This window comes from Macrobrachium rosenbergii, chromosome 10 (assembly GCF_040412425.1).
Source record: "Macrobrachium rosenbergii isolate ZJJX-2024 chromosome 10, ASM4041242v1, whole genome shotgun sequence".
Lineage (NCBI taxonomy): Eukaryota > Metazoa > Arthropoda > Malacostraca > Decapoda > Palaemonidae > Macrobrachium > Macrobrachium rosenbergii.
This window is the reverse complement of record NC_089750.1, coordinates 12,092,444-12,115,775: the sequence shown is the minus strand read 5'-3', so window position 1 is coordinate 12,115,775 and position 23,332 is coordinate 12,092,444.

The window sequence follows — 23,332 nt, the reverse complement described above, 5'->3', positions numbered from 1 at the left end:
TTGTTATATTAGAACGTATTTGCATTATCGTAGTCATCCAGCAAAGAAAAAAAAAACCTTAGTAATTTTAGAGGCTTCACCGTAATCCCTTAATTCTCCCAGTTATTTTTTGTTGACGAGGTGATTATATTTTCATAAAAATGTCCGTCTTGTCCCATGTTAATAACGATTATCGTATGAAATTAACGCAGTGATGAGTGGAAAGATCTATAGTTATGTTGAAGTCCCGGAAATAGAAATGTGTTTCCTCTACTTCATTACTGCTAAAGAATAGAATAGAATATAGAATTTAGGCCAAATGCGAAGCGCTGGGAGCTATGAGGTCATTCAGCGCTGGAAGGGAAATTGAAAGTAAGAAGGTTTGAAAGGTGTAACAGGAGGAAAACCTCGCAGTTGCACTATGAAACAATTGTTAGAGAGGGTGGAAAGTCAGACGGAAGAAAGAATATTTGAACGGAGGTACAGTAAAAGGAATGAAAGAGGTTGCAGCTAGGGGCCGAAGGAACGCTGCACAGACCCTTAAGTAATGCCTACAGTGCACCACGTGAGGTGCACTGACGGAACTAGCCCCCTACGGGGATTACTGCTAAAGCCCTTCGCAAATAAGGTTACTGGAGTGAAACACAGTTTAGACAGCTCTCATTATGTCTAAGAACCTTTCGTAATAATTTCCTGCATTGTTCTGTCTATCTGTCTAGTTGTGTGGATGTCACCATACAAAGGGGCTGCCCCTCTTCCTTTTCGTACCACACCCTCCCCCAACCCCCTGCCCCGCCATCCCTTTCTGTTTATAAATGAAACTGATAATTTGTACTTATATATTGTTCGTTAAAGATTCCTTTGTTTTTTATCCATTTTCATTTATTTGGCTCCGGTTTTCTGAATTATTGCGCATGTTATCATTCAGTATCGAGTAACAAACAAACTAAGTAAAGATAAAAAAAAACTCTGACAGCAACGATTAGGAACTTTCAGCGTTGGAGCTTTCTCATAACGAAATTCATTTTTGATACAGTAAGCTTTATATTTTCTAATCCCCGTAGGGGGGTAGTACCATCAGTGCACCTCACGTGTTGCACTGTAGGCATTACTTAAGGGTCTTTGCAGCGTCCCTTCGGGCCCTAGCTGCAATCTCTTTCATTCCTTTTACTGTACCTCCGTTCATATTATCTTTCTTCCATCTGACTTTCTAATTGTTTCATAGTACAACTGCGAGGTTTTCTTCCTGTTACACCTTTCAAACTTTCTACTGTCCATTTCCGTTTCGGCACTGAATGACCTCATAGGTCCCAACGCTTTGCCTTCGGTCTGAATTCCATTCTATTGTATATTTTCTAATAAATGTAATGAATCGCTGCGTGAAGAGCTTACGAGTTTGCCATAAACCGGTGATTTTAACAGAGAAAACAACTAGTTTTCATTCGTTACTTTAATGTTACCATGTTCCAAAATCACTTCTCTCTCTCCTTCCAGCTTCTTTCTCTCTTTTCTTAGACGATCTCGGTATTATTCTTGTCTTTTAAAGTTAGCTGTGTCCGCATTCTCACAAAGTTTATTGACACTCGGTGACATGTCACGTAATGCAGGACTTTTCATGTTTTCCAGTTTGTCGTTACAAAAGAGGATGGAAAGAATTAGTGCCAGAGGTAAAAGGAGTAATGCCCTTTGTCACTAAATATATTTATTAGATTTTTAACTAACATATATAATCGAAAATATTTATTTTTTTAACAATAAGACTCATAAGACTCGTCTGCTAGTCATGAAAAATATGTCTTCTGCACTAAATATGTCAGTTTACAGAGAGAGAGAGAGAGAGAGAGAGAGAGAGAGAGAGAGAGAGAGAGAGAGAGAGAGAGAGAGATACAATGAATAGTTACAGCAATGTGAAAAGGTTTACTTCGTACAGACCCTCCTGTTCCTAAAATATGACAGCATGGTGTACATTTTGAGGGAGTACTTATACTGTAGCTCACATCTCGTTTTCTCATTTCCCGTTCATTCATTTCCATCCTTGCTGCGATCTGTAACGGTGTACTCGCAACCAGAAGCATATATACTTCACCGTTTAGGTCGAAAGAGGCATTCTGGATTCTCAAGAACAGGCTGCCACACCATAACTTTTGTGTCTTGGTCCGCCACATGTTCCTTATAGAGACAGAATGAGAAAAAGTGAGATTTTTTTTTACGATAATTCAACATAAATCGTTGTTCAAAGGTCAGGTGTTCATCGGTCGCATCGGTTTTTGTACGCGCAACAAAGAGAAAGAAAAAAAAAAAATAACACTAAAATCAATGATATTAACAAACAAGTTTCATTTTCATCGGTGGACTCGGTATAATGCTGCATGTGCCGGGCCCATGAAACTTTGACCACGGCCCGGTGGTGACCTATCCTATACCGTTGCCAGAAGCACGATTATGGATAAATTTAACCTTAAATAAAAAAAAAAAACTACTAAGGCTAGAGAGCTGCAATTTGGTATGTTTGATGATTGGAGGGTGGATGATCAACAATTCAATTTGCAGCCCTCTAGCATCAGTAGTTTTTAAGACCTGAGGGCGGACAGAAAAAGTGTGGACAGAATAAAGTGCGGACGGACAGACAAAGCCGGCACAATACTTTTCTTTTACAGAAAAGTAAAAAGTAGAACGAGACCATAACTTCCCTTGTGATCTCGTAATGAAGCTGAATAAGTTTCGTGACTCACACAATTAACGTCTCTTGTAATGACATGAGAGAGTTCATGATCACTGAAAAATTAGCCCCAGTGCCTCCCACTTGTTGAATATACTATAATTACACCTACTGCAGAACGATGCCACGTGTAATATTATATGCTGAAGGTTTTCAGTTTAGGTAAAAACAGACATCCATATTCACACACACAAGCTATATATATATATATATATATATATATATATATATATATATATATATATATATATATATATATATATATATATATATATATATATGTGTGTGTGTGTGTGTGTGTGTATACTGTATGTATGTATATGTATAGATATATAAATTTATAAGAAGTATATGATTATACATTTATTCACCATATATATATATATATATATATATATATATATATATATATATATATATATATATATATATATATATATATATATATATATATATATATATATATATATATATATATATATATATATATATATATACCATATATATATATATATATATATATATATATGTATATATATATATATATATATATTATATATATATATATATATAAAATATAATATAAAAATCAATTCCAAAACAGCAAAATAGGAAGAAACAGCAGGCAAAGAGACAAAAATGACGTGGTGGTGTTTGGTTTTTATAACATAATAATTGTATATGATTGAGACAGGCTACACAAACACAACAGACAGCCAGAAACTTTCTAATGCATGATATGTATAAGGTATCGAGCGTTAGTATGAGAACAAGAATCAGAACATGAAATGCATTCAAAAAGAAAACATTTCCCCATGATCTCGTACTTTGGAAGTATTTTAACTTCATGTCTCATAACAACCATTCCTTTTACCAGTTTTCTTGGACCTAATTACCAATAATAAGACAGACTACTTTTCGACTGAGAGCACATTATAACCACAGTAATTGTGGCTGGACTTTCAGTACTTCTCATCTAGGTATTTGTACTGACTACAAACACAGCAAAAAATAGACGATGCTGCAATACAGCGCAGAATCATTTCTTTGTACGTAGTTCCTTGACGGAAGGGATTACTTCATACAGAATAAATGGTTAAAGATAAATCAATCGATAAATCAATCACTGCAGCCAATGCGCCGATATTCAGCAGTTGAAATCTGAGTGTCTCATTAATTTTAAGAAAGGTATGTTTGAAATTCCTCAGTAAGTGAGAAAGCAGAGAATAACGGTTTTTAAAATAAAAGAATATGCATACATCAGTATTCGTTCAAAAGAATATATACAAACAAATATATATCAACTTGCATAGGAACATAAGCATACACGCACGCGCACACATACACAGGCACATAAGCATACACACACGCGCACACATACACAGGCATATAAGCGTACACACGCGCAAACATACACAGACACATAAGCGTAAACACACGCGCACACATACACCGGCACATAAGCATACACGCAGGAGCACACATACACAGGCACATAAGCATACACACACACGCACACATACAAACGTTGCTTTTTTAATCAGCAAGATAAAATTCCTCTCTAATTTCCACTTCAAGAGAAATTAAACTTGCGAATAAGGTCAAATAATCTTCAGTGCTAATGTCAGACGAATTTTTTCATCTTAGTTTTTCTAGCTGTTTTTTCAAGTGAAAATGTGAAGTGATGAAAGAACATGCTAACTCAGAATTCACAGACAAACAGACAAATTAGCTTTGAAAGGACGCTCTGTATTCTTCGGCTATTCAAGAGTAAAAAAATTTGAAGTAGACTATCATAACACTTAAAGGAGCAATGTAGCCGAATGCTTCAAGGCAAACAACGCAGTTCCTGGTAACTGAACCTTTGATATTTTTATCCCTCAGAGGAAAGCAAGACGAAATTATGCACTTGAGAAGGAAACGGTTGAAGGATAAAATTTTCAGGTGACACTAGAACTAACACAGGTAGCTTTATAGCACCGTTAAAGCAATCGCCTTAATGGCAAGCCCACATAAACTCAGGGATATTATCAAGGAAATGGCTGGACACTTCCTCCCCCACGTGGAAACGTAAGCCGGGCGTCCTTCTGTCGACGTAAGATGCTCGCCTTCTCAAGAACACTTCCACTGAAGGAAATTAGACGAAAGAGAAAATACTAAATAACTTTCTTTGGTAGAAATATCGAAATGTACTAATTTTTTTTACATTCTCAATATCTTTTATTATCTTCACATCTAACACGATAGTGACTCTAGTGATAGTTAAAATTACTTTTGCATTTAATTTTAGCAGAATATTACGCGATTTTTTAAAAAAATGTTTCCGAAGATTATGTTTACTTGTGTTTTAACAATAAAACTGGACATTATGGATAACACAGGTGACCTTGGGTCGGATCATCGTGAATTCACATTAATTAATTTTAAATGTTTTGTTGGAAATATTTCCTTTAATTAGACTTATATTACAAGAATGAGCCTGGCTTTCATGTGATATCTTTTAAGAAAAAAAAGGACCTTATAAAAGAATTTTCAGGCAGTAACAGAAGCAAAGGCTCAAGGCCTTGCCAAAGGGTTGTATTTACATAGTTCCCAAATTAATTTACAGTAGTTCATACATTGCAGTGATGATAATAGTTTGTCCGTTAAACTTGATTGCTATAAATTTACTCCTTTAACAAAACAAATATATCAATCAAGTTTCTTTTTATTGGTTCTAAAATGTCTTCACCGATCACTAATTGATCCCCAAATTAATTTGGATACAAGTTCTTTAATAACTTCTGAGTCTCTGTCCTTTACTTTGAACAAGTAGACTTCTGGTTAGTAAACTTCTGGATACCTGTTAGGACACCATTGAAAACTCAGTGTTGCGTGAATCGTACTGCTTGTCCCTGAGGTCACATACCCTCTCATATACATACATACATTTATACATACATACATACATACATATTATATATATATATATATATATATATATATTTATATATATATATATATATATATATATATATATATATATATATATATATATATATATATATTCCATTTAGAATGGTTGGGTCCATTGATTAGCATATATTTTGGAATGAGGTTGCCAGGCTATTGTTACTACTACGGCCGCCTAACTACCAGGTACATACATAATTCACTGCTGGAATCGAAGCTGAGATTTGGACGTGAAATCCATCATCCGTTAAAGAACCAAACGCACACAAACACACTTATTCATATACACATACACACACACACAAACACACACACACACACACATATATATATACATACACACATATATATATATATATATATATATATATATATATATATATATATATATATATATATATATATATATATATATATATAGATAAACTGATATGTGAATGTACTCATTTAATAAGTAACAAACCGAGAGAGGGAGAGGGAGAGGGAGAGGTAGAGGGAGAGAGAAGCTTGTATAATAGTTTTACTGTATTTTTGGTAATTTTCCTTTCATGTTACGTGAGTTCGTGTTCCAGGGCAGTTACCTGTATCTTCCATTTCGCTGGCTATGTACTTAGCTTAATAAAAGTTACATCTCGTTTTACTCTAGGTCAAATGATTATTTCGTTCTTTTCTTTGTGTTCATAAAGTACCTGCGACTTCTTGCTCCTCAAGAAAAATGGTAATTCATTGCCTGTAAAAATTTCTTAGCCTGACAAAAAGCAGTAGCAAAAGTCTTAGAATGACATTTTTCGAGTAAATGAAAAGTTAAAAGCTATTGTATAAAAGATAGGAATATCTTTGAAATGGTAAAAACAAGGAGAATAGGGATACGTCTCTCACAGCGCTAGAAGGAATTCTCATAAGATCAAAAAATCCGAAAATTAAAAGTCAAGATCTAAATAAATTCTGAAACAACAACACCTGTGAAGCTTAGCATGAAAGTTCTGAGAACTGATTTGAAAGCGACGTGATCATCACCGAATACAACCTTGACATTCCGTTTAGAATAAAGCTGCAGCTCAAGTTTCAGCCTTTGAACAATATACAGTGTAAGTTAAGAGTAACCAAGACGTTCTCATTAAAACACATAACAGTTGATGGTTTACACGATTTTTTTAATCAGCAAGATCAAAATAATATATAATTTGCATATAGATAATATATATATATAAAGGGCAATAATATATATATATAATGTCATATAAAATAATATCTATATATATATATATATATATATATATATAAATATATATATATATCATATACAAACAGACAAATATATATATTATATATATATATATATATATATATTATATATATATATAAAAAATATATATATATATATATATAGATATATATATACATATGACTATTTATAACATCCTTTGATATTTTTATCCATCAGATTCATATACAATCAGAAAAATGGTTGAAATAAAATTTTCAGGTGACCTAGAATATAACAATTATGACTATTTATCACATCGTTAAAGCAATCAAGTAATATATTTTCATATAAACTCAGGGATTTACCGAAGGGGAATTTTTAGGCTGATAATAAGTCCACCACCCGTGGGATCGAACCAGCGACGGACGGGGAATCAGGTCGACAGTGACACACTAACCAGTCGGCCACAAGAGAGGTATAAGACGAATACCATCTCCCTAACAACCCACCCGTCGAAATCAGGTGTTTTGCAATATTTTTAGATCGATATCCACGATAGTGACACTCTGCCATGTTGGCCGTACTTTTGCGTTTGTCGCAGAATAGCCATATTATGAAAATTTATCACATCACCGTGATTCATAATACAATCATAACAAAGCTACAAACGTCCTTTTTAAATATCAATTCACTTACAAGAATGAGCTTGGTAATATATTTTCATATATGTTAGAAAAAAGGAATTTTTTATATAATAAATCCACCGTCCCGCAGTCGAACCAGCGACGGACGAGGAATCAGGACTACAGTGACACACTAACCAGTCGGCCACAAGAGAGGTATAAATGAATACCATCTCCCATCACATTACCCGTCGAACTCAGGTGTTTTGCGTTTGGAGACGATTACCCACCTCTGCCATGTTGAATTTTTGTCACTAACTGTAGCAATAAAATATATCATCACCGTGATTCATTTTCATTGCTTCAAAACGTCCTTTACGTCTTCACCGATCATATAAGTATCACCAAATTAATTTAAGTTCATTCAATAATTTCGGACGAGGTCTCTGTCCTTCAAAACAAGTATACTTGTGGTCAACCCACCCGAAGTCCTGGATGTTTTGCCTGTTAGGACACCACTGAAAACTCAATGTTGCGTGAATCGTTTTGCACTCCCTGAGGACTATTTATCATCACCGTGATTCATATACAACATACAGCTACATATATTTATATATATATATAATATATTTTATATATGTTATATAAGGGGAATTTTAGTTGATAATAAGTCCACCGTCCATTGATCGAACCATTTTTGGACGAGGTTCAGGACTATTGTGACACACTAACCAGTCGGCCACAAACTATAAGGTACCATCTCCCATCAATTCACCCGTGGAACTCAGGTGTTTTGCGTTTGGACGTGATATCCATCACCTCTGCCATGTTGGCCGTGTAGTGCGTTTGTCAAACAGCACACATTATGACTATTTATCACATCACCGTGATTCATATACAATCAGAAAGCTACAAACGTCCTTTAATATCCAATTCACTCTACCTCGGAAGTAATATATTTTCATATATGTTACCGAAGGGGAATTTTAGTTGATAATAAGTCCACCGTCCCGTGGGATCGAACCAGCGACGGACGGATAATCAGGACTATATGTGACACACATAACCAGTCGGCCACAAGAGAGGTATAAATGAATACCATCTCCCATCAATACCCGTCGAACTCAGGTGTTTTGCGTTTGGAATTTCCACCCACCTCTGCCATGTTGGCGTGAGTGCGTTTTCCAGGGCAGTTAGCCATATTATGACTATTTATCACATCACCGTGATTCATATACAATCAAAAGCTACAAACGTCCTTTAATATCCAATTCACTCTACCTCAAAGTAATATATTTTCATATATGTTACCGATAATAAGTACCTTTTTTCGCTCCAGCAAGGAAAATCAGGTTAGTGACACACTAAAAATTTCCAAGACAAAAGTAGTAGCAAAAGTCTTAGAATGTCATTTTCTAGTAAATGAAAAGTTAAAAGCAGGTATTTTAGGATTATCTTTGATATGGTACACAAGTTGAACAGTGTAGTACGTTTTGTCCACAGCGCTAGGTATAAATAAATCCCCGTGAATTAAAAGTCAACAATTTAAATAAATTCCCGTAACAATTCACCTGTACTCAGGTAAAATTTTCGAACTGATTTGAAAGCGACATGAGTTGATAATAAGTCCACCGTTCATGATCATCAACCAATACAATCTTGACATTCTGTTTAGAATAAAGCTGCAGTTCAAGTTTTTGGGTCTTTGAACAATATACAGTGTAAGTTTGGAGCAATGACAATTTATTCCATTAAACCGTAACAGTCGAAGGTTTACGGATTTCAAACAGAAAGCTACAAACGTCCTTTAATATCAATTCACTCTATATATAATATATTTTCATATATATATAGGGAATTTTAGGTGATAATAAGTCCACCGTCCCGTATATCGAACCAGCGATACGGGGAATAAATATATATACACATAAATCGGCCACAAGAGAGGGTATAAATAATATCTTCTTCTTTTGTCTTTTAACGTGAACTCATTCCCATGTTTTGTATTTGGAGATGGTATCCACCACCTCTGCCATGTTGGCCGTGTCACTTTTTGATTTGGCGTTGGTGGTAGACCTGTGGACTGATCAACTATCACATCACAATAACATCGCTTGACCCCGGACAATTGATATTAAAGGACGTTTGTAGCTTTCATTGTATATAATCCATGACCCAACGCCCTTTCTTCCCAACAGGCAGAGGTGGGTGGATATCGTCTCCAAACGCAAAACACCTGAGTTCGACGGGTGGGCTGATGGAGATGGTATTCATTTATTCTCTTGTGGTGACTGGTTAGTGGTCACTGTTTTGATTCCCCGTTTAGCTGGTTCATCCATTTGCGGTGGACTTTTATCAACTAAAAATTCCTATCCGTAATTATATAAAAAATATATTACCCGGTAGATGAATTGGATACGGAAAGCAAAGTGTAGCCTTCTTGTATATATTGCGGGATTGATACCCGCGCCACAGACCTATCCGATGCTGCTATAAACGAAAACACCTGAGCCATATAATGGCTTCACTTATATATATATGCAGATGGTATATATGATATCCGATGGATATATAATATATATATATTATCATATAAATATCCTATATATATATATATATATATATATATATATATATATATATATATATATAATATATATATATATATATATATATATATATATATATATATATATATATATATATATATATATATATATATATATATATATATATAAACTATGCAAGTTCCATATGCAGATGGTAACTGAATGATGAGAAGGAGAATGGAATGTGATAATCTTAGCTGGACTTCTCTGTATACATATATAAACAGAGAGAGAGAGAGAGAGAGAGAGATTAAGCTCACTAGATGAATAACTACGTGAGAGGAAAAAAGTTTGATAATTCATCCCCCTCTTATAGAGAAAGAATGAGAAGGAAATTGATTTTCAACTTTATCAAACAATAATTTATATAATATTACATTACATTATCTTATGTTCAGATACCTGAAATAATTTCCAACTTTCATGTATCAGTATTTACATCTGACGCAATTTTCTCATGGTATTATAAAAAGATATACAAAACAAAAATGATATAACAAAGCGTTACTAACAAAAATAATAAATGATCGACACCCGTTTTACCATCCGATCTTTCCCATATTTTTGGTTGTGTTGGTGGAACTGCCAATATTCTATTTCTCAATCAGTCGCGTTTACATTCTTTTGCTTGACCATTTGATTTTCTCTTGTTTTCCCCGATTTGTGTGTGTGCATGGACAGAGAGAGAGAGAGAGAGAGAGAGAGAGAGAGAGAGAGAGAGAGAGAGAGAGAGAGAGAGAGAGAAGGGGGAATACGATTTATTGTTACATTCTTTCCACCTCACCTTACATTATAGAAAGAATGGGCCTCATTCGCTGGAAAATGTAAATCCAACGGCTGGTATGCTCTCATTTTTACTGCATTTTCTTTCTCTTTATTGTTTAGACCTAAATTATTCCTTTTCTCTGCATCTTCACGCGTCAGTGGTTTAGAATGGCTCCTGCTGACAAGAAAAAAAAAAACATTCTAAAGAGTTGTTGTTTATTTGTTTGTTTTCGTTGCGAGTGGAGAGGCAGCAACTGTATACAAAATACCGGCAGCAACTGCATTTCACACTTGATGCGGAGGTTCAGGAATTAAAGGGAGGGAGAAGCATTGTTGCTGCCAGCGACAAAACTTCAGTCGAATGGAAGGCGTATATTAAGTCAAATACAGCTCAAGTCTGAATGAATGCCGTGGTAAGCTATATTTAGAAAGTTAGTTTGCATTCTGCCTTAATGTTTCAGGTCCATACTGCATTGCTGCAATGCTACTACTCATTGTTTTATTGCTGTGTGTGCTGCTGCTACTTACATTATGTAAAATATAATTTACTACTGAAAGATTTTGATTTTTATCAACACCCCTTTCTAGAGTATGTAGGACATTTTCCTCAAGATTTACATACTGTAAGGTTGGACGTGAGAAATTGAAATAGTTCCGAGACACTAATGAAACAAGTAAAAAATGCGGCAAAGTTTCTTCGGCGCAATCGAGTTTTCTGTACAACGTATAATGCTGTATGAGCCCAGGCCCAAGAAACTTTAACCACGGCCTGATGGTGGCCTTCATATAGCGTTGCCAGACGCAGGATCATGGTTAACTTTAACCTTAAATAAAATAAAAACTACTGAGGCTGGAGAGCTGCAATTTGGTATGTTTGATGATTGGAGGGTAGATGACCAACATACCAATTTGCAGCCTCCTAGCCTCAGTAGTTTTTAAGATCTGAGGGCGGACAGAAAAGTGTGGGCAGAGAAAGTGCGGACGGACATACAAAGACGGTACAATAGTTTTCTTTTACAGAAAACTAAAATGTGACATTTCCTTTCAAAATCTATGACATATTTATAACTCTTATGTGTATAATGTTTTCATCGCATTAGATTGTCCCTATGTGAAATGACGAAGAAAACATCTAATATTAAAAATTCCAATTACTGAAGATGAGGAATTTTTTTTTGTATTTTCAGAACCTGAGATCTAATAGCCGGTGAATTACGTCCAATAATTCTCAGTAACGATCTTGCATCGAGTACGATTCCAAGCCGCTTGTAAACCCACAGGGATTTCGAAGCTCCTAATAATCTTCTTTCTTTGGTTATTTACCAGAATTCTAACATAGGAAGAAATAATATTAGTATACTGATTGAAATTCATGCTTAGTTGGGCATTGGCTTTATAATTAAAGCTTTTTTCCACGTGTATATTCAGAAGTAGAGAGCAAGAGTAAAAAGGAGAATTCGAAATAAATAAATGGATAAATAAGTAGGAACAGGGCTTGAGTTTAACCTCAAGCATATGTACTTTAGTTGTAAATGTTGTAAACTCGGAATTTGGATGACATGCTTAAAGGAAGTAACAGTCCGATGCAAAAGGGGTTTTGGGTAAAGGATATGGATACTTGGGCAACGTGGAACGCTGCAAGAGAAGTTGATGTTCAATTTGCATCGAAGCCAGATCACCTTTCTCTCTCTCTCTCTCTCTCTCTCTCTCTCTCTCTCTCCTCTCTCTCTCTCTCTCTCTCTCTCTCCGCTGATGCCTGTTTCTGATATCAGTTTTACAGCTTCCTGCCTGTTTCAGATATGACAGTCTTTATAATAGTAAACAAAGCCTGCTTCCTGCTGGCTATTCCTGCAGTACAGTATATACAAAATGAATGACAATGATTTCTTTGTAATATTTTTAACATATATATAAATTGTCTATATACACAGGGAGCCTTTTTACAGTGCACCAAACACTAGGCCATATCGACATCCAGCGCTGAAACTATCCCCCTCCCCAATCTATTTAAGAGGGGCCCTGATTATAGATGGGAAAACTCGAATTTGTAAAAGGAATGAAAATTCGGCGGGTTTTTTGCTTGTTCGTTTTGCTGCATATATATAAAACCACGTAACGCCCTGACAATGTATGCTTCCAAACGGATATTTTACATGTTAATACAAAACTGAAATGTATTTTTCAAATCCATATTTCAATTTTTTATAACTTTTCCATTTTTTTAACAAATAGAAATTACCCAAATTGTCTGGAGCCCCTTCCCATTGAAGCTGATTCCACAGGAACATTTTTAGTTTTTTGTAAAACGAAAACTATTGTGCTGGTTCTGTCTGTCCGTCCTCCCTCAGATCTTAAAAAAGTACTGAAGCTAGAGGGCTGCAAATTGGTATGTTGATCATCCACCATCCAATCAGATCAAACATACCAAATTGTAGCCCTTAAAAAAACATAAGTACTAAACCTCAGTAGTTTTTATTTTATTTACAAGTTATAAAAGTTAACCATAATCGTGCATCTAGCAACGATATAAGACATTCCACCACCGGGCCGTGGTTAAAGATTCATGGGCCGCGACTCATACAGCATTATACCGAGACCACGGAAAGATACATCTATTTTCGGTGGCCTTGATTATACGCTATACAGAAAACTCGATTGCGCTGAAGAAAATTCGGCGGATTTTGTGCTTGTTCCTTTTGCTGTCCCTTTCGTTCTATAAGTGACCAGACGAGGAAACGCAACGCCTTGACAAAGATCTCTAACCAAACGGGATATCTTCAGTGTTAATCTTCGCATTCCCTATGACAGCACTGAGTGTATTTTGTGCAAGGCGTCAGTTTTGATATACATTTTTTATAACGTCTCCATTACACTGCTGATGAAATGGCGATGAAGGCAGCAAGAATACGGAAAAATTGACAATGATGATAGCTGCCAAAAAAAAAAAGGAGGAGAAAACCAAAAACGATAAGAAAAAAAAAAAAAGAGCGACTACTATCAGCGTCCATTATAGGCTTCAATAATTCACAATTTTAGGAAAAAACTTCAATATGACCCACTGCCCAAAATCGCAACAATTAACTTTTAAACTTTGATGGTTCATTAATGGTACAACGAGGAAAGGAACTGAAGGCAGGGATTATTCTCAAGTTTGGGTGAAAACCAGAGCAAGGTGAAATTAGAGGAATTGGAAAGCTAAGAAAGAAGAGGACTCAAGAAAGGATCAAGGAGAATTTATAGTAACTTCGTAGCCGTGCTCCAATTTATGCTCAAAAACTCGACCAACGTCGACCATATATATATATATATATATATATATATATATATATATATATATATATAACATATTTATATATACTTATATATATATATATAATATATATATACGATATATATTTATAACCATATATATATATATATATATATATATATATATATATACATATATATATATATATATATATATATATATATATATATATATATATATAAATAATATATATATATATATATATATATATATATATATATATATATATATATATATATATATATATAAAATATATATATATATTAAAATGTAACAGGTATATATATTTAATTTTTGTTTAAAATCTTTAGTTAAAATGTCGGTTTTAATTCATTGCTTAACATCTATAATTATCTGTAAATATAAAATGAAAAAAAAAGTCTAGGCAAAGTTTTATACATTCTGCTCATAAGAGTGATTCGGTATTTGAGAATTTGAAACGTGTCTTTGAGAATCCACACCTGACAAACAAAAAGTCTTCGGATTTTCAATATTTTATCAACTAAAGTAGGCTGGAATGATCCTTACCGCACTGAAACTATCAAAGAGTGACTGGAAAAAATATCTCAATGGACATTTTCAAATTTGTTTGGTGAAATCCTTTTTATTAATTTTTGGTGTCACATGAAGCACTTACGCCTGGGTTTTATGAAAAAATATTGAAAATGATGACCTTCGCAACATAAGTTCAAAATTAAAATATTTGAAGGCCTGGGCTCTAGAGACATTGGCATTCGCAAGCAAATCTTTTCTACTTCTTTTTCTTTAATAATTTTTCAACACATTTGAGATTATTGTAGAGTTGTTTTGAGTTCCGTGCATATTACTTGCTTGATACATATGATATCGATTCACTTTTTAAAACATCCGATTTCATACTGTGATTTTAAGCCAGTGATTTATGACTCTGCAATTGTGATCCTTCAATTTTTGCTCCTATTGATTTAAACTTAGGCCAAATATTTGCATTCCTCTGCAGTAAATCACTGTTATCATTGGGCTAGCAAACAAACCCTGGAATAGTTGCTGGAGTTTCGCTAAAATCCAATCTCTCTCTCTCTCTCTCTCTTGCTATGAGGATATAGGAATTTTAACGTATGTGAATGTAATTAACAATGCAATAAATGAAAATATAATTTTTCCTGATAATGCAAAGTTGATCATTATGTCTTAAGTATTGAAGTTAAAATGTTACAAAGAAAATCTAAAAGTTGTCTTGCTACTTGTGGTCTCTTTCTTAAAGATCCGTCACAGGGCAACGCAGTCCTTCAACAAAGTATTACTGCACTTACCTGTTACGTGCAGACAACTTTTCTTGTTAGTTTTCTGTAAAAGAAAACTACTGAGATGGCTTCGTTTGTTTTTATGTAAAGGAAAACTATTGAGATGGCTTTGTCTGTCCTTTCGCACTTTTATTGCCACCCTCGGATCTTAAAAACTACTGAAGCTAGAGAGCTGCAAATTGGTCTGTTGATCATCCACCCTCCAATCATCAAACATATCAAATTGCAGCGCTCTAGCCTTAGTAGTTTTCATTTTGTTTAATTTTAAAATTAGCCATGATCGTGCGTCTGGCAACGTTATAGATAGGCCATCAACGGGTCGTGGCTGAAAGTTTCATGGGTCGCGGCTCGTAAAGCACTACACCGAGACTAACGAAAGATAGAACTATTTTCAGTGGCCTTGATTATACGCTGTACAGAAAACTCGATTGCGCCGAAGAAAAAACGAAAGAGAACCAAAAGTTTCTTGAGTCACAGGTGAAGGCGATAATTGCTGACAGTCTTCTGAGTCTCGGGGTCAAAGTCCATACTAATTGTTGACGAGAAATTTTAAAGCCCATTGATATGTTTCAACTTTTGTATTCCTCTCTCTCTCTCTCTCTCTCTCTCCACAAAGTTTCTGTCGCCATCTTACAAAAGCTCTCCATCTCCCTCTCTTTTCAGATCTCTCCACAAATGTGCAGTCTTTTCAGGTTTTTATTAATGTTTGTGGTGATCAAGATGCAGATGTCTTTCAATTTCTTTGTAAAGTCCATGGTATCAAAAGGAGTCGTTTATCCGTCTAGTTATCACCTGAGATATTAATTATGGGAAAATGGAAAATCTTTATAGCTCAGATCTCTTATACACTGAAATGTGCAGTCTCTTTTCCAGGACAGTTAATATCTATTCATTCTATTTGATTATCCTGAACTTTTGTGGTGATCAAGATGCAGATGTCTTTCATGAATTATTTCTTTTCTACAAAATGAATTCTATTTGAATTATAGCCTGGAATGAAGATTCTAAGGAGTGAAGTCGTTTTTATCGCGTTTAAAGTCTACAGGAATTTCTTAGTTATATCATCTTACCATTCTGAGGAATAATTCTATTTGAATTATAGCTACAGGAATAAAGATTCTACAGGAATGAAGATTCTATTTGAATTATAGCTACAGGAATGAAGATTCTACAGGAATGAAGATTCTATTTGAATTATAGCTACAGGAATGAAGATTCTATTTGAATTATAGCTACGGGAATGAAGATTCTATTTGAATTATAGCTACAGGAATGAAGATTTGAATTATAGCTACAGGAATGAAGATTTTACAGGAATGAAGATTCTACAAGAATGAAGATTCTATTTGAATTATAGCTACAGGAATGAAGATTCTATTTGAATTATAGCTACGAGAATGAAGATTCTACAGGAATGAAGATTCTATTTGAATTATAGCTACGGGAATGAAGATTCTATTTGAATTATAGCTACAGGAATGAGGATTTGAATTATAGCTACAGAAATGAAGATTCTGCCGCCAATGATCTCTTTTTAGATGCTTGTATTAACAGCTCCTAATACGTGCACAAGGGAGCCCTCAGTATGATGTTGATTTCACCCTTAATGAAACTGCTTACTTATATGTTGACTAGGACTCTCGCTCCCTAATTATCTGGCAAGATGCACATAAGCACGTACAGCATCACGCAAAGAAAATCTCCGTGATGGAATGCATACACAAACCAAATACCTACATAAATTCAATCATCAGATGCAAAATGGCAACACTACTCCAATACCGAGGAACGATATATGTAGAAAAATAAATGACATTCGTGATATAAAATAGAAATTACTGAAAAGTCATTGATTTTGAAATCATGGGTCACTATAAGACATTTTCACAGCAGAAATCACGACCACCATTAAAATGCTTATAGAGATATGCAACGATCTCTCCTCACTCATGAAAGCTTCTTTCAAGGACACGCTGAGTTAACTATCCGTTTCATCAGTTTCATTTAATGTACTATCTTCATTATAAACTATATTAATATGCAAGATAATATAAATTATAATAATGAAATAAGACACCTTAATATGGTCATAAATCCAGCTATTAACTCAGACATATATCATATGCATATATGCACATGCCCAAATGTATATGGAAGTGATACTTAAATATTTGAATTTAGGATAACGTCTGAATGTTAAAATCATTTGTATTCTCTACAGTGATAATGATTATCATGAGGGTGAGAGAAAGAAAGTGATAGAGAAAGCTTCAATAATTTCAAGATGCTTGCGCAACAAACCGTTTATATAATCTATTTCCCTTCAACACCATAAAGTCTCCCAATAAACAAAAACTTATAGGCAAAAGAAGAAATATTGATTTTTTATACAAATTACAGGTTTTTATTTGGCTTTCTAAGATTTAAAAGATCAATAATAGAAAATTACCACACAAGCACTGATTTATTTGTGATTTTAAGATAGTTAATCGCCATACCCACAAAAAAAGCTGAAGATAAAAATAATCAATATACATTTCTTCATAAACAATGGCGTTATACATTTTTCTGTACTTTTTACATTTATTTTGGGAAGAAGCTTTCAAAATATTGTGAAAGGTTTTTTTTATCTCTCCCATTTTCTCATGAAGAACAAATAGTTTTCTCTTTGAATTTTTCTAAAGGAGAAAGAATCAGTAAAGGCAAATATGAAAACTGCAGAAAAACAAAACATATTGAAAGAAACCTACCTCCCAAAACCTGCCGTTTAAGGAACTTCCGCTCCGTCGAGCAATGATGTTTTCCTCGCCTCGAGCAACGTATTGTTTTTGCTCTGGTGAAGGTCCTAACTCTGCGGGGAAAATAAAAATATTTTAGTGGGGATTTGGGCAGCATAATCTAAAATCAGTGACGTGTAAGTATTTATTTATAATACAATTTTTGGGAAAAATTGTCATCTAAATGTGCGTGCATGTGAGCGCTCATTAACCTCTAAAGAATTTTTTCTTACCTCAATGACTACAGTCTGTATTTACATAAGTGACGAGTAAGTATTTTGTTATTAGTAGTAAGTTACTTTTCGTGTATCTCTCTCTCTCTCTCTCTCTCTCTCTCTCTCTCTCTCTCTCTCTCAATACCGTTTGTGCTAGGGTAGGCAAATATCAAATCTATACACATGGTTCAATTCATGGACACATATTTACAGTCGAGATGATTTCTACCAATAAAAGTACACACTTGAAGGACGCAGCAAAATCGAATACTGTTAATGTGTTCTTCTTTGAAGTGAGGGTATCAGATTATTGCTATGTGTATCACATCAGATATAAGTTAATCATAACTTCTTCGCATCAAGCTGTATGATTTTAATCCTGAATTTCGTACAAATCACTTTATTCTTTATACATTATCTATCTATCTGCCTACCTATCTATCTATCTATCTATCTATCTATCTATCTATCTATCTATCTACATCTATGTATATATATATATATATATATATATATATATATATATATATATATATATATATATATATATATATATATATATATATATATATATATATAAATATACTATAATTTCCTACTTCACTGGCATTTCCTGTTTGTTCCATGGCATCACATTATTAACCACTAAATTAACGTTTTACCTTTACGTTGTCACCAACGCATTTTACTTCCTTTGCTATTTCCATGCATATGCAGTCATAATCACAGTCATCCTAATTACTGCCAGCCTAATTAGTGTGCCATTCAGCTGCTCATAACTTTTGTATCCATTTGGCTTGCTAGTTAGGTGTTCCGGTGCTTCATTAGTAAGGGCCAACTTCCTGGTTGACACATTTTACTGAGGATATGCTAAATCAGCATCAGCACCAGAGTTCTTTTAGTGATTATTCATATTTTCTCTGCTGAAGTTGCACTAGTCTTGTTATAGTGGTAATGTCTATTATTATCAACATATATAAGCTCATTTGTTCTACTAAAACTGTCACTCATATCTATAAGCACATGATCAAAGGGAATCTTAGATAAAGTATTATACAAATATCATAATAAAGTGTTTACATTTATGTAAAAATCTTAACTGAAAAAAAAGTATGTTTGCAAGAAAGAATGTTTAATTCACCATTGCAAAGGTGTATCCGACCATGACTAATAATAATAATAATAATAATAATAATAATAATAATAATAATAATAATAATAATAATAATAATAATAATAACTGGTAAGGGAAAAACTCCCTTGTGTCTGTGTGTGTGTATGTGTTTTCGATAGATCGGTCGATATATACGAGTATTATACGGGACAACTATAAGAGGTACCTTACTATTTCAAAGCCAAGTCACACCTGATCTTGTGATGTAACATAAAAGACCAGTAAATCTACCAGCGATAACGAAATTGACGGCCTGTCACCGGTTCGCATCAGCTACTAAGATCATTAAAAGGGAGATTCTTCTGGACCCTTTATAAAAGAAACAAGAGTGTTTACTATCTTTCATAGCGACAGTGTCTTCTATATAAAGATGGTGAGACGCCTTGGTGATTTTGTTACTGTTAAACGTTGTTTTAGTTTCCTCTACTTGATATATGTGTATATATAAATGTGTGTATGTATATATATATATATATATATATATATATATATATATATATATATATATATATATATATATATATATATATATATATATATATATGGTGTGTGTGTGTGTGTGTGTGTGTGTGTGTGTGTGTGTGTGTGTCTTGTAACGTGAATGTACCAGCTATTATACTTGTAAAGTACCATGTGGTGAGCCTTTAATTATAGGCATGCATGTACGTTTCTGTCTTGTATGCATGAATGTCAGTTTGTTTTTGTGTAAGGATGTGTGCAAAAATGTGTCAGTAAACCGTGATGTCTACATGAACTGGAGCAACTTGTGAAGAGCCGTAAGAAAAACATTACATTTCCTAACTTCTATTCTTTTGGGTATATAGAATTAAGTTATACGACTGAAAAATTTTGCGGATCGTTTTACACCTGACCTGTTGTGGCGATTGCAGGTCTCTTTTTCCAAACCCAGAATCAATAAGCAATTATGTGATAGGATCCTTTCAACACAAATCTTTATTCCTGAGTAAAGACCTCCTATTGATGAACAAGTTGTTTCTATAAAGCTTAAAACGTTACGGGAATTAAAAAGTTTTGATTTAGAACCAATGGATATCAATTTAAAATAATTATCCTTATTCATAACCTACTTTCTTCAAGCAAAAGACAAAGAGATATGGAGGATGGAAAATCTTCTGCATGTAATGTAACGCAACCACATTCAAATTAATGCCATTGTGTTAATTATTTCTCGATTTGGAAGGCAGGAAACTATTCGTCTCGGTTTATAGTGAGAAGCTGCTCTTAATAAGCGTCGAGTTCATGACGGGATACCGTATCGGTTTTGCAATCAGTAGCTGCAGTTTCCATTCTTTCACCACCATCTGATTTTCCTCGAATGATAACATGATCTGGAAACTGTGCCAAATGATCCTCATTTAATAGTCGGCTCTCCTTTTGTGCAAGACAGAGAGAGAGAGAGAGAGAGAGAGAGAGAGAGAGAGAGAGAGAGAGAGAGAGAGAGAGAGAGAGAGAGAGAGAGAGAGAGAGAGAGAGATTCCATTTTTATCTGAGGCTCGGTTGTATAGTAGGTGTATGGATTAAATCCTCAATTTCTTTTAGTAATTATTGCTTCAATAGTAGGTATCATGTTAACCGATTCCGTAATTACTTCTGTGATAAATATTCATAAAAAGAGCTACGTGTTCCAAATGTACCAATGAGCTATCATGGTGGAAGGTGGGTTAATGCCAAAACAAGTACAGTACAATTTCCCCGCTTTCGATGGATAAACAAGTATATATATATATATATATATATATATATATCTATATGTATATATAATTATTCCTGATATTGGCCGTTTGGATATAATGATAGTGAGTGTGTATATATATATATATATATATATATTATATATAATACTATTCGATATGTATATAGAACTGGATATTAACAATATTTATAGCTTAATGATTGTGAGTATATATATATATATATATATATATATATATATATATATATATATATATATATATATATATATATATATATATATATATATATATATAATATATATTTCCTGTAATATCACATCATAATATTTATATAAAAAGAAAGCCCATAAAACACTATTTAAACGATGCATATGATATTTTCCATGATCACTTGCTTCTGTGACCCTGTTCACTGGTAGATATTATTTACCGTACTGTATATGGACAGATGAAATGTTACAAGGGTATATATACAAAGCATATTTCGAGGTGTGGCATTGATATTAGTCTTTGATGGTATATATATATATATATATATATATATATATATATATATATATATATATATATATATATATATATATATATATATATATATATATATATATATATATATATATATATATATATATATATATATATAAATGGTGTTTTATAACAAAACGCTAAACCGTTTTGAAATTATCCAGACCTACTGTAAATATAAAACAAAACAACTGGTAAAGGTTCCGTCGGAAACTTTATTAACTCTTAAAGGAAAGATTAGGGATTACATTTTTCAATAATAACAACAATACAGAAAAAGATATCGAATTATGATTTGCATGAAATAAATCAAGTAATTCCAACTATAATGCACTGAGCAGAACTGATGTAAGGAATATGCAAAAGCGTAAGATGTAAGAAGTCATTACCTTCTCCAGATGATATCAAAGAACATAAAATACATCACATTTCCTGCACCTCTCTTTCGCCTAACATGATTTTCCTGTCCAATCTCGAAATATTTGGGATCTTCTTCCGAATTCTCCGATAAGTATGAGTTTCCAATTTCCAGGAAGGAAATGAAATTATATCCCTTGGCCAAAAAGTAATTGTCAGTTGAAATCGCGTCTGCGGTAATGACGATAAAGATGGAATGATTCTCCTTCGATTACGAGGCTTTCATATTTCCCAAGTAAAGATTTTCCGGTCAAACGATGTTCGAAATGTGTCCCGTGCTTGAGAAGTGAAGGGTGCCGTCATCCTTGAATTTGCCTGAGGGGATGCAGCAAATTCCATTTTCACATTGTGACTGAGGAGAGGTCGGCGGACGGAATATTTCCAATAAACAGGGAAAGATATTTTTTAGTGGATTTCTTTGGCGAGATAAAATTCACGAAATTATTTTATTTGCGTCCGAAAATTTATAATATGCGACAGTGGTTTTCGCCATAGGAAATTTCCTATATATAACAAAGAAGTCTGTGATATAAAGGCAATAGCTGGACACAAGATCTGTGCTAGAGTTTAGGTGCCAGAAATAACACATCAACTGGGTATGCTATAACTGATAAAAGATGAGCGTCGCTGTTAACCAATAAGGAAACAGCTCAATACAACTGGATTTTGGCAGTTTATGTTTATACCATACTTGAAGTTCTACGTCTCTCTCTGCCAAAGCGGATTAAATGAATATTTTTAATGGAATAGTGCATAAATTAACAAAATGATAGACATAACGGTAGATTGCTGATTAAACGAATCAGAGATCATTTACTATAAACTTTATTACAGTTAATGTATGAATGGAAAGAATGTTACGTCACTGACGTTGCAAAAATAAATTAAGATAAGCAGCAGCTAGATGGGCATAATGGTCCAAAGTATTTCCATGGCTTTAGATTATGTTTATGTCATTGTGAATGAGTAACCTTCATATATATATATATATATATATATATATATATATATATATATATATATATATATATATATATATATATATATATATATATATACTTA